The sequence below is a fragment of the Condylostylus longicornis genome, unplaced genomic scaffold, assembly GCF_029603195.1.
Source record: "Condylostylus longicornis isolate FDR11 unplaced genomic scaffold, ASM2960319v2 ptg000027l, whole genome shotgun sequence".
In the NCBI taxonomy this organism is placed as follows: domain Eukaryota; kingdom Metazoa; phylum Arthropoda; class Insecta; order Diptera; family Dolichopodidae; genus Condylostylus; species Condylostylus longicornis.
This window is the reverse complement of record NW_026577996.1, coordinates 7,157,216-7,169,838: the sequence shown is the minus strand read 5'-3', so window position 1 is coordinate 7,169,838 and position 12,623 is coordinate 7,157,216. Positions and strand designations below refer to the sequence as shown.

Below are 12,623 nucleotides of genomic sequence, written 5' to 3'. Positions count from 1 at the left end.
ATGTGATGACGCTATCATAATACTTTTGTATAATTAAATAAATTAAATATAATTGTTTTTTATACATTATGTTTTATCATGCTGAATGAATTTTATGCATCATGTTTTTTATGTTATTTTAAATATTTATATTTTAAATATTAACTTTTTTTTTTCATTTCCATCATTTTCAAGTTTATTATTAATTGCACTATTTAATTATTATTGTAAGTACATCAATGTTATGTTTTAAATATGTTAGTTTTTTATTATAATAAAATTGATGTTGTATAATATGCAGTTAATTCACAATAGATTTTATTATTGTGAGCGAATATTGTATATGTACACTTTAAAATATTCAGGATTCAAAAGTTAATTAAGTAAAATGAAAATTTTATTAAAAATAACTCTGAAATTATTGAAATTTCATGTATGTTCAAGAATAATTTATTAAAATTGAATATTTTGTGGAATTGAATTGATTTCCAGTTCATATTTTAATTGAATGAAAATATTTAATAAATGCAAAACCATATACAATGCAAAAATGGAAACGTATAATGGAGAAAGGATGAAATATTATAAAAAATTTTTATATTTTCATCTCATTTAATCAGTACTCACGATTGAGTCTTTGCTCTGAATTTGGTTTTTGCACTCAATTTGGTTTTTGAGCGAATTTTGAAAAATCTAATAAAAAAAGTTTGGGGCACTCGTATCACGTAAGAAAACATAAGTATTTGTAACGACAAGTATTAGTCGTGTTAGACACAGACCCAAGTATTTGTTTTTGATCATTGTCAAATTTTGAGTAGATTTAACCATATCTGCCTGTCAGACGGGTGGTCCGAGCGATAACTCAAAAACTAATTCAGTTAAGCTTGCAAAATTTTGGTGACTAAAATTATTTATTATACTAAATTCCAAAACCCCATTTAATTGGATTCGTTGTATTTTTTAAAGTGAATTTAAAAAAAAATCCATACGACTGTATCGGTTATACAATCACCTAAAATAACTAAAAATTAAGCGGATTACACATAAAAAACCAACTTAAATATAAAGTAAATTTTATGAAACAAAATTAAACTGTTTTAGAAAATTCATCTTCATTATTTTTCATTTCATTTTAATTCTAATTTATTAGAATAGTTCAATTAAGTAAATATAAGGAGAAAAGTACCATATTGGCATTAGGATTTAAAAAACATTTTTACCTACATACATGTATATATGAATCTACCTAATTATATTCTTGTAATTCCTTTAAAATTCTTAAATGCGGTTTTTCATTACAAAAAAAAAATTTTTTTGAGACAAATCCGATTTAAAAACTAAAAACCTAGCTATTTGAAAGAAAAATTTTAAATTGAAAATTACGCTCTTTTATATTAATGTCAAAAATAAAATCCAATATAGTGAGAATATTGTACGTATGTATAAATGTATTCGAAAAATAAAATAACATTGATCTTATATCAAAATAAAACTTTCTAAATTAACTGAATTTTGAAAAATTTTTTTGAGTAAAATATATCCTAAATAAATATTGATTTCAAACCACAAAAATCAAAAAACCGCAAATGGTGCACTTCATATCATTAAATGTGCAAATAATATTCTATACCTATAAATCAAAGTTAAAAATTAATACCAAACTTATACAATATTACCATTACTACAACATTACTACATTATAATGCTTTAACTTCGTATACTTATACATAATATAGGTATGTGAAAAATTCATAATATGAGAAACAGAGTGTGTAATTTTTAATATAAAATTATTTAAGGGAGAATTTCAATGATGTATAGTTTATTGAGAGAGAATCAAATTACATTTGAGAGTAAATAGAAGAGAGAACGCATTCCACATAATATGAAATATGCCTAATATGAGACAAATGTCATCTAATTTCGAAACAAAATTATGTATTTCTGAACAATTGCAAGGGTAAGTAATTTTTGAGTAGAAAATATAGAAACTTTTCGGTAGGAAATTGGACTAGTTCTGCAGTAAACATTATCTTTTAATTACGTAAGGAGCCAAAGCTCAGGACAGATTCTGTTACTCTTGAATTCATGTTTTAAAGTGAAACTATTCATGTTTTAAAGTGAAACTATTCATGTTTTAAAGTGAGAGTAATAAATAAAAAATAGTAATGGGAAACTGCCTGATAGAGAACTCTTGGAACTATTAACAAGACAATTTGACATTCTACACACCTTATCTACAATAGTTTAGAACCGCTTACAGGTTCTGCATGAAAACGGAAGAGATTTCGATGCATCTTCGCAGGGAATCTAGAGAAGGGGTAAGTATGAGTTTATCCATTCAGCAAGCGCATACACGAATTCGGCAAGAGTAAATAGGTTTCAATGACACAATTTTTATATTCCAATTTCCTTAAACTGAGCTCATATTGAACCAAAACTCAATTAATTATTCAAATTTGGAATCCTCTGTATACACCTGTAGGCAATATTTCACTCATTTTATTAATTTATTATACATAATAAGTTTAAACAAACCTACACACATTTATAAAAATGCCCGTTATATTCGTAAATGTAATGTAAGTATTTGATAAATCCTTCACTTCATACAACATGTACATACATATATGTATATGTTTGGAGGTGTATTTTGAGCCCATTATATTTAACCATATCAATATTACATGTCAATTTTAATTTTAAAAATTTTTCGAATTACAAATACAAAAGCGTAGATATTGGTTAATGCAATCCTTTTTTAAATTTTTTGATATTTTCTTTGTTTTTTTTTTCGTTTTTAATATATTAAGTATAAAGTAAAGTAAAAGTGCATATTAATCAAAGTTCCATTTGGTTTTCAAAATATTCTGTCTCCTGAATATGTCCAGACTTTAATTATTTGTGCATTATTGTAAAACTTTTTAATACTTACGGTTGTTTACATTTTTTTTATTTTATTTTGCTTAAATAATTACTTATATGTGTGTGTGTGTGTAATCAAAATAATCAAAAGTAGAAAATTTTGTAATTCCACCAAGTTCTTTATTATTATTTTTTATGCAGGCGTATATATATGTAGTGAACACTCGAGTTTAATATGAAGGTAACCATTTGTAGTGATTTTAGCAAAATATTGGGAGGAAAAGTGAACTAGATTTGATAATTTATTATTTACAACCAAGTTTGGGTAAGTTTAATGAATAAAATTTTTAAGTTATATACTAATAATACATTGGAGTATGAAGATGCGAAGATGGTACCTACATACATCAATGGATTGATGTCTAATACCGATTAAATCACAATTCATTTTTTTCATCAATGGATTAATAAGTGTCCGAAATTGTACGAAAGAATTTGAAAACCTCAATTTTCGGTCAATTTATGCAATATACTTTCGGGTAAAATAACACGAATTTATTGGTGTATACATATTTGTATGCATCAATAATTTTAAATAATCCTAGATCTATTGAAGTGTTCATTGGATGCCAACAGTGTGCTGTTGTTGAAATTTTGCAATATATTCAATTTATCAAACTGAACTAAGTGTAAAATATGTCATCTTGGTTAAATCAGCTGTTAATTAGGTGGCCATTTAATCATCAATGTAATCACCAATCATCAATTTTACTACGCTGTAGACTGCACCATACTGATCCTATTTTATATGAATTAGGTAGGGGTTTCCCGCAAAAACAATTTCTGAATTTTCAAAAAACAATCACAATAATTTTGCTGAAATACTCATACAAGTCTAATTCCGATTTTTTACAAATTTTAACTTAAATACAACAAGTACAAAAATTCACTAAATATATTCAAATATTTTGCATATTCGACTCTGTTAGTTTCATGCTCATATATTAAATTATTTATCTAACAAATTTTTATTTAATAATCTAGAGAAAATTTATCAAATTTTAAATTTAGTTATAAAACTAGTAATGGTAACCACAGTAACTAACCAATTCCAACCTACGCTTTTCAAATTATACCTAGATATACTTAGATATAGTTTTAATATTTAATATTCAAATATTTCAAATTTTCTCTTATATCCTCGAAAATAAAAATACGAAACAAGTTGGTAGTAGTGGAAGAAAAACAATAAATCTGTAACGAAAATTTTAATAGTAACAAATAAATATTCTACCATGTCCTGCACACTGCATGCATTTTACTCATGTGTTCAATATTATATCACAGGATATTTTTTATCTATGAATGTATAGGATGTAGACGTGCACATGCTTATAATATGTAAGTTTATAATAACTAAAATAAATAAATTTTCTATTCGGATTTTGGTTATTGCATTTGGGTCCAAAAAAACTAAAACTGAAAGTAAAACAAGCAACAATCAAAAATAAATAAAACAGTTTTAAGTCCTTTATTTTATTCACACACAACTCTTTATATATAAAAATCTTGTAATTTTTATACAATATTACAAAACTGTTTTAGGTCAGTTTTGCATTCATACCTATAGGGTATGTGTATGTAAGTGTATCTATACTTTCACAAAAAATCCTCTTTGATTCCTTTATTTTCAATGTTTTCTACATTCTTCTTTATTATTCTTATTTTTTTTTTTTGGTTATCGTTCCTATTAAATTCTGTCCAGCACATCTACAATGAATTGTATATTAAAATTTTATATAAAATGCATAAACGCATACAAAAATAAGGATAAAATTTGTTTTTTAGTTTATACAAAATGTTTGAAAACTTAATAATCATAGAGTGCTCAGCAGATTATAAAAGGATCAACTTTTTTTTTTCATTTTTTTTTAATCTGCTTATGGTTCACTTAATGTTCACATATTGAAATATTTATAATTATACATATTTACTCGTATACCTACCTTTATTTATCTCCTACATAATATACTGGACTCCCACATAATATACGTCATTAAAACGTATGAGGAGTATTGAATGTTTGTATTGTATTTATACTCGCAATTACATAGTTATAGGCGTACACTTGTTAATAATGCAACATGTTAATGAATATACTATTTGTGTGTATATTATATTGAGTATATAAAAATATTTAAATCATAATATACATTTTATGTTCAGTAAATATTGCTAATTATAAAAAGAAATTACAGTCTAACAATTTATTTTCCGCCTACATATTTGGACATCAAATTTCATCGAAAAAAAATAAATACATTCAATCGGATTTTATTGATTATATAACAATTTTCCAAATTATTATAATCGATTTTAAAAAAATATAAATTATTGGAGATGTACGTAGGTGTTCAACTGCAACCCCCGCTTCCAAAGTGTGACTACACAAAACTTGCTTCCAACATTTATGTTTTAAAGATTTTTTCTGAAATCGCATTCTGAAATAGAAAGTCGAATATTCGAATCATTTTTGGATTCCAGCGCGCAGGACTCAATTACCAATAATCAAGAAAAAGGATTAAATGTTTCCTTTCAGTTTTTTTTGTTGTTGATACCTCACGATATAATTTTATGGCACATCGTAAATTATATCGTAATATGTTAACGATATTTCAAGAAATATATATCAATATGGTGTCATATTAATACATAATTCATTCAAATGACGTCATTTTTATGGTATATCGTAAATTATATCGTAAAAAATATTTACGATATTATATAAATATTCATTAATCTGACGAAATATTACAATTGATCCAAAATAACACATCCAAACCTTCCATATTTTATGCACTACTTTCGACAATGAATACCCCTATTTTTAAACCACCCTGCAAACATATACGCACGTATGCATGTTTTTACACTTAACAATATTTTGTACACAATATTTATGAATAATATTATTGATTTAAGTAATTTTTTCCTACTCTATAGTAAAAGTAACAAAAAAAATATAGCAAACTTTTTTTAAAAGCAAAGTTATTTTTCAAATTAATTCCGAAAAACGAGTAAAAAAAAGAAAGTTAAAGCTTTTAAAAATTCTTATTATATATGCAAATGTATGTGTAGATATGCATTTGTATAAATGTTTGTAATGCTCTAAATATTTTTAGCAATTTACAATTTTGACAAAGCGTTTTTATATTTTTTGGCACAACACTAAAAAAAAAAGAAGTTGAAAAGAAAAATTTCAAATAAAATGCATTTTCCTTTTTTCTCGTTTTTCTCTATTACTTTTTTAGATGTTTTGAAAATATTGAGTAATCATTTATATGATTATATCGTATTTGCAATATCCTTTTTGTGCATTTATACGATTTGAAATTTTAGCGCGCCGGTATTTGTGTTCAATGCATTATTTTATACGTATGTGCGGTTATGTGAGTATAAATCTATGTTTACGGAACCTTACGTGGAAAAGTATAATATTAGGTCGTATATTAATGCATAGCGTTAAATAAAAATAACGGTTATGAATAGTAAGTTTTATTTGTGTTTTTATTTTCCATCGTTTTTAAAGGTACATTCATAGATTGCAATTCATATTTGAATCTTTTTTTTCCTTTTTCGATGAAATTTGCATAAATACGTAATACGTTTTAAGTGTTTACGTAAACTGGCAATGAATTTTTTATTTTAATAACGCGATCTAATATATATTATAAGCATATATATATATAGAAAATTATGAATATTTTAAAAAGTTTTTATTATTCTTATTTTTTTAAGAATTTTATCTTTTATAATATTTTTGTTTAAATTTCAAGTTTTTAATGATGAAAAATAGTTAATGGTGTCAATAATATTGATAATATTATTTTTATTTTAGTAGTTATAGAATGTGGGAAATTCGGAAAATATGGATTCAGTTTAATTTGTCTAAATTGAATAATCTTATTTTTCGTTACGAATTACATTGTACGAATGAATCAAAGGTTGCATTAGAAGGATTGGGAGTATTTGGAGTAATAAAATAACGTGGCAGTCAATAATGAAAAACATTGCGGGATGAAAACTTACCACCCCTACCTCTATAGTGTTTCATTTTTTATTTGTAAAATTTTCCAACACATGTTAGCACAATTGTGAAAATTGTATAACATTCGCTCTTTTATACATCGATTGAATAAAATCGATTGTTACTGTTGCTGTATAACATGTTACTCCGTTTCACTAAAACCACATATTTCGAACGTCAAATTGTAACAGTTGTCATTATAATTTAACAAAATTTTTGTTTGTATAAATGTTATACAAAATCACAATAATTATCAAGCAAAATTACTGTTTTGCGAATACGTTCTTATAGCGCTAAATCAATATTTTTATTTTGGCACAATTCCAAGTTACACAAGAACCTGTTCATCCACTAAATAGAATCAAAATAGCTATTGTGGTCGAATTAAAAATTATTACACGAAAAATTTTGTAATTTTTTTTGTTTAATATTCTGTCTCTCCTCTCACTCTCTCTTTCTTACAATATTTAAAATTAGTTAAGCAGGTCACTAAACAATATTATTTACCTATAATCACATACCATTGGTAATTAATTTTGATTCTTTCACTTATTTTTTTTATTTTGCAAAATTTTTTTTTTATTATTTTTTTTAATTTAAAAAATAAAAAATCTTTTGACCAAATTTCACTATTTTTATATTTTTTGAAAAAACCTCACTTTTCAATTATTTTTTTTTAATGAAAAACCACAATTGTGTCATTTCCTCTAAACTTGCACGCGTATTTTTATTTTTTTGCTTACTTATTTTTGGTTTTATTTTAATTTTATTCTATTATATCTCTATCTCTTTCTTTTAATATTAATATTAAAGTATCAAAAATCGTAGGTTATAGGTATGAGTTTTTGTTTGTATATCGCAAGAGATTAACTTTTTATTTGTGTAGAGAAACGTCACTAATCGGAAACCACTTTTGATGAAGATAATCGTTTTTTTTTTGTTTTGTTTTTCATTATTCTTTTTCTAATGTAGATAATTTTAATTTTTAGCACATTAAAACATACAAAAAAAAATAATAACATAAAAAAATTAAGTTAATTTGAAATTGGCCAAACGCCATAAAATCAAAATGACCGTGTAGTATAGAATATATGTGTAGTATGAGAGGTGTAAACAGTTGTAGTGAAAAAAGCTTTTCGTATATTTCTTATTACTGGTTTAACAGTGTTTTAATCATAGCGTCCACAGTCTAGCATTAAATATGATAATTTTAAGTGTAGAGCATAAATTAAAAATATTTTGTTTTTATGTTTTTTTTTCAGCAAACTAATGTGGCATTTGCTTAATAATGTTGTACAACTTGTAATGTTCCTAATATAATAATAATATTTTTGTCTTAATATTACTATTTTGTTTGTTATTGTTGCTGTTAATTTGTTTTTGTTGGTGTTAATATTGTTGTTTATAAAAATTTGTTTTATAATATTAATGTTGCTATGCTATTGCTATTTAAGACAAGACCACAAACATTACCATATTACATTGTGTTTATTCATCTGCTGTGCTGTTGTGTTGTGCGTACTCTTTTAATCTCTCTATACTCTAAAAAACAAACGTCATGGTAAATGATTACAAGTGAGTAATTTAACATACTTACAAAAATAAAATTCATGTATCGACCGGGTACGTTACAACGAGTTTATACTTTGAAATTATTTCAATGGATAAAGAGAAAAACGAAAAAAATATAAAAAAAAAACAAGTTGACTTTTTGTAATGGCTTTGGCTTTTTGAATATTTGATTGATTTGGTTTGTGTTTTGGTATTTAATCATTTATAATGAGATTTTTTTCTTATATTACTTGTTAATTCTTTCCTACCTTACCTTCGAGGTAAAATACGGTTATGCTTTTAAATTTGTGTATTTTTGTATTATACCTTTAAAAAAAAATTATTTTGCTGCTATAAAATTATATTCAATTGAGTTTCTGTTTTTTCCTTTTTCTTTTTTTTTATTATGAAAATGAAGCAAAATAAAAATAAAAAGCTTAATCAAATAACTTGTATAAAAGAAAATTAATATAAAGTAACGGTATTTATAGTTCTCCATATAGCCGTGATCGTCTAGTGGTTAGGACCCTACGTTGTGGCCGTAGTAACCCAGGTTCGAATCCTGGTCACGGCAATGTGAAAAACATTGTCACGGATTGGAGACTTTTTTTTTTGAATTTTTTTTTTTTTCAAAAATTATTATCTATACTACCTATATCATTTAGTTATTTTGAATATTTAAAAAAAAAAAAACATAAAATTTCAAATATTTTTTCAATTTACACAAAATTTGTTTTTCAGTCAGATGTTTGACAAGCCGTTTGTCAAAAAACATTTAAATTCCTCAATGATATCGAAATCATTTTTTTAAACATCAATAGAAGTAATCGATATTTTGCCCCTCTAAATTTTTTCTTTCTTTCTAATATCAGCAATTCAATAAAATTCTTACAAAATTCTATTAAATATACGCTATAAAATAAAAAAAAATGTTTGCCGCTTAAAAATTTACAATTTCTTCTGAAATTTATATAAATTTTTTTTTGTCATTTTCCTTTATAATTTTATTTTTATTTTTTATACTTCCATCTTTATTGGAAAAACAATAATATTTTTAAATGATAAATTTTTGCGGTTGAATTAGCATAAAAACAATTTCAACTTTTTAAAAAATATTTAAGCATAATTTTTGTTTTCATTTTTTACTTATTTCTTTAAAAATTTTTGAATAATTTATTAAAGCTTCTGAGTTGAGTAAGTAGATAGCGTAAAACATGATATTCGTTTAAAGTTTTCCGTAGATCAAAATTGATTGAAACTCAAAATTTTAAATTCAATTTTTTTCTAATTTGTATTTGACGTTTTAATAAACATTTGAAGATAGTGTTTGATTTGAGCCTAGAATTTGAAATGTTGTGTATTAAATTTTATACGTAACACGCTTTTTCTAAATAAGACGGCGGATTTTTAAACGGCAGTGCCATACTGTGATGAAATTCTCATAAACGTTATAAGTTTTTTTTTCATCACAATTTCGATTGCACTAACGATTAAACCTTATTCTTAGTATTTCTCTCTTATTTTTTTCTCGTATATAAAAATTTTCACTGCATCACATTGGAATTTTACTTGAATATATTTATAGTAGCTTGCATAATAACTATTGACGATTTAGTTTGACAGTTTATACTGTTATTTTAGTATTTTTTTATTTTGCCAATTTTTTTCTTTTTCTCTATACAAAATTTTAGATTCAAATGCATTCCATTTATTACTTACATATTTTCAGAGATTTTTTTTTAATTTTATTATATTTATTATTATATTTTTTTACGAGGAACATACAGACGTCGCGCAATACAAATATAGCGTTTCAAAGCGCACATAATAACATTATCTTGTGTTTTTTATTTTATTTTTTTTTTTTAAATCGCATATAAATGCATAATATGTACATTTTTTATATGATCCTTTTTTCGTTGAATATTTTGTATATGTTTATTTGATAAATCAGGATTGAAAACTCTATCTTCATTATTACAACGTTATATGCGTTCTTCCCCCTTTTTTTCCAAATAAATTTATAGAATAAGTACCTTCCGTCCCAGAAAAGTTTTTCAAAAATAAAAGACACCAAAATTGTATATAAAAATATTGAAACTATATTTTTATAGTTTAATTATACGATTTGCAGATGGCGTAGCTATAAAAAATTTTTATTTCATATAAGAAGTGTTTAAAAAAATGTGAATTTAAATTAAATAATTTTTTTTTCTATTTTCTTAAAAAGTACACATAGATATTTAAATAAAAGAAAATTATCTTCTTAATACTGACATGAACGCAGTTGGCACACCAGGCGTACATAACCAGAAATTTGATTTTCAAATTTTATAGTTGAACGTGACATTTCAGGTTACTTCAAATTTATTCATTTAGAGGTCTCCACCTATAATAATATTTGTCTGTTTTTGTCCAAAAATATTTAGTTGATTTCTTTGTAGGTTTATGAACACCAAAAGGAAAAATTTTACAAATAACGTGTTATTTTAAGTTCTAAACTGTGAAATCGAGTGCTGAAGGATATACATAAATAATTTCAAAATATGCAATAAGTGTAAATACCAAAAATGTGGAAGTTTAAAAGCAATTAAATTTTGTAATCCAATTTTTGATTACAATCAATTGAATTATGGAATCTGTTGTTTCAAATTTAACTTAAGTTTTTTTAAAAATGCCACTGGAATTCAAGAAATGAAAAAACTGAAAGAAACAGTACGCAAGAATTCGAAGAAATTTCTGCTGCCAAAGAAATAAGCCACCAAGAAGTGCAAAAAATTTTGGTTTAGGAAAAAAAAATTTTGACATTTTATATACATATATTGCGGAGTTTTAGAGCTTATTTGAGATTGTACAGTAACCTTTGTGAGTTGTATAATTACAGTCACCTTTTTTATATAACGGAGCAGTTCAACATTCCGACGTTCTAGGGTTTTTCAATTTCAGAAAATTTCCATCTTTGTGATTCTGTAAAAAAGAAATCAGTTTTGTACTTATACATATTTTAAGGCAGGAAAGAAGCCAATAATAACATTATTTTCGAAAGCTTTTTCGAAAAACGCATATTAATTAAAGAAAATAGAATTCCTTAACATTCTAATTTGTATGTTAGCTTGGAAAACAACGTAGAATTCAACATGAAAAATAATATTAACAATTTTAATTAAAATTTTTTGATTACAATACGAAAATATTTTGTAAGCATATTTACTTAATAGCCATTTACAAAATAAACAAATACCTACATTACATACATACTTGGATTCTTAATAAAAATTAGCAATAACAGTAATCTTTTGTTCTTATTCAAAAAAAATTTGCCTCACATTGGAATTTTCTTTACTGATTCCGGAAAGAATAATGTTTAATATACATATGTATACATCGGACAGTTATATATAAATAAGTATTTACTTATAAACATTAAGATAACTGTATTTAATTTTTGAAGTATTTGATTATGGCTATGTAAACCATAAGGATTAATAATATAATGAATGGTTATTTACGTGCACAATTCAAATCGGTCTACCTAATTTGTTTACACATAAATGGGAAGGCATGTATAAAACAATGCACACATTTACAATACACTATATGTTTTAATTCGATACTCAAGACAAAGAAGGTAGGTAAATATATTTAATTGAAATAAATATTTTAATTTTTACGTTTTAGACAATGATGACTATTATATGCAAAATATTTTTGTATGCCGGCTTTTACTAGATTACGTTTTTAATTGGAAGTTTATTGAATATCTCAATTTTAAGTTTAATGACTTAACTGCTACAAAAAAAAGAAAATGCTCAAAAAATAGGTTAGATGTAGATCAAAACTTCAAAAGGATTTTTTTATTTATAACATTTTATTAAAAAAAAAATCGAGAAAATAAGCAAACTATTAAAAATCATAAGAATCTACCCTTTGACACTTTCCCGCTCTTGTAATGACTATTATGTAATTTCAATGTATGTACATGCATATGTGACAATGGCTATTTAAAAAATGAAGGCTTAATGTTAAAGAGCACAGGAAGATGATTCATCTATTATTTTAAACTCTTTAACGCCCGGCCGTGCTTTTAACAATGGCAGCCTAAGCCGGAATTTTTGAACAATTGCTAACGAATTTCTCATTC

At 24.7% G+C, this 12,623-nt stretch overlaps 1 non-coding gene across 1 annotated transcript; it reads left to right on the top strand.

The window, feature by feature from the left end:
* Window positions 1-8,984: 8,984 nt before the first annotated feature.
* Window positions 8,985-9,056, top strand: Trnah-gug (transfer RNA histidin (anticodon GUG)). The gene has a single exon. It is a non-coding gene; the product is annotated as a tRNA-His (tRNA).
* The last annotated feature ends 3,567 nt before the right edge of the window (window positions 9,057-12,623 follow it).